Raw genomic sequence first — 2,359 nt, 5'->3', positions numbered from 1 at the left:
TAATAAATTTTTATTATTCTTGTAATTAGTTTTAGGAAGAGTTGTGGAATGATACATAAAAGACATGTTTGTCCTTCAAATGTTCGTTAGGCCTACCTCTGGCATAAAGAGGTCCCTTGCATTATAGAACGCGATGTATTATGTGCAATAATGTATTTATGTGCAATAACATGTCCTTAGACTATACTGACTCGATTTCTTTTTCTTTTTTCTTTTTCTTGTTTTATCTTTTTTTTTTCTTTTAAACTCATTTTCAAAACAAAAGGTTGACTTGTGCTAAAGGGGAATTGACGGAGCATTCATATTTCACACGGTCTAAAGCCAAGAAGATTAGACTCTGACTCATTACTAATCACCTGGTTAACCAAAAAAGACTCGTTCTAAAATAGATAAAAGTTTGATCAATGCAACCACTTCATCTGAGCCATCTCTTAGTTTACCGATTACAAGTGATCCCACATCCTCTAATGAATCTGAAACACATTTGGAGATCATTGCTCGTCTAGAGCAATGAGTTGCTGAACTAAGTCGCATGGTACTTCAAAATCAGTCATTTTCTCAAACTCCGCCACATATGACTCCATGTCATGGGGTTCGTCAGACTTTGGCCATGCCCAAACTTGGATGAACTTAACCAAGCAAACTATTTTACCACTTCTCGACCAGCTCATTCCGAACCGGGCACCCACCTCATAATGCGGGTATTTTAAATTTCAATTTAGGCACCCACCTCATAATGCGGGTATTTTAAATTTCAGTCCAGGCACCCACCTCATAATGCGGGTATTTTAAATTTCAGTCCAGGCACCCACCTCATAATGTGGGTACTTTTAAATTTCAGTCCCACCTCATAATGCGGGCATTTAATTTCAGTCAGGTGCCCACCTTCTAATGCGGGTATTCCATTTTAAAGCTCTAGCACACAAAGCAGAGTATGCATCAGGATCTAGGCACACAACCCGATCTATTCATCAGGGTCCCAACACACAATTTTGTAATCCCTTTCAATCCATGACTCTGAGTTCGGTCGCCCCTCTAGCAATGAATCATTTTCCTCCCCAACAAGTTTTCACGAACTACGTCTGACCTAATTCCTTTGGGATACGTAGGCAACCCAAGGCGGGTTCAGCCCTTCTATTTTAAATTTTCAATATCTTCGGTTTGTCCAACCATTTTGGTCCCTATGAGATACATAAGGATTTTTATATAAGATTTTGATCATCCCACTGTTTAAATTCATATGTCCTAGTATCTTGAAACTGGGACAAATTTTTGAAATTAGTTAAATCGCTTCCAAAAACTTTCATTATAAGTTCTCACTTTTCAATTGTTTAGAACCAAGCGCCTCCAGGACTGGAAACTGGGGCAATTTTTTAAATGTTCAACAACTTTAAAGAAAGTTCGTCCATGTCTTTCTAAAATGTTGATAAGTTTGAATTCGAGTCTTCATAATCATTTTATCTATTAGAGCCACTAAGTATTTCTCTTCGAAGTCATCCAAGTCTCGTTACTCTTATTTTCAAAATACATTTTTTATTACTTATAACTGAAACTCTTTGGCAAACCAAAATATCTGGTGGGGCCTCGAAGAACGTGGACACGATCGGGACAAGAATCAATTCAAGGACCAAGTTCCCCAACAAGCACAAGTCAACCAATTTTCTTTAAACTCACAATTTTTCTTTGATGAGATAGGTTTCAATTAACATGGGTGTGGCACATACTGGACTCTTCTTCAAATTTTAATTATGGACGTGATCAAAGAGTTAGCTTTCTTCGAAAGGCAAACATTCTTCAATGTGGATATAAATTTAACTTGCGCTAAACGGTGGATGTTGTTCCTCTTCATGAAATTTTGATTGCGACAGTGGACATGAGTTTATCTTCTCAACCAAGGGCTGTAAGCGTAAATTCTTTCAAATCCAGCTATTTACATATTCTTACCACTAACAGTTGTTTTAGCTCGTGGCATTTCTCGATGGATCAAGGATACATAATCGTGGATTTAACCTTCTTCGAAGTGGATACGAACATGGTCACCTGTTATCGGTTTAAATTCCTCGACTTTATCATCACTTCATACATGTATATTTATTTCAAGTCGCTAACAAATTCTTTTTAGAATGTAGTATTTAATGAGATGATAGGATCAAAATCTTGCATCATATGTTAAATCGTGGGGACAATTGTAGGTTTAACTTCCGTCACAACGGGACATGGATGTGGAATTATATCTCTTCACGAATGGTTTTGTGGATGTGGACATAAACGTGGATATACATTTCTACATTATAAATTATCAGAGCGGACGTGGATTTATATTTCAATATCGTAGATTGTGTGGACGTGGATTTATTTT

The sequence above is a fragment of the Lycium barbarum genome, chromosome 2 (genome assembly GCF_019175385.1).
Source record: "Lycium barbarum isolate Lr01 chromosome 2, ASM1917538v2, whole genome shotgun sequence".
Lineage (NCBI taxonomy): Eukaryota > Viridiplantae > Streptophyta > Magnoliopsida > Solanales > Solanaceae > Lycium > Lycium barbarum.
Note: the sequence above shows the minus strand (reverse complement) of the source record.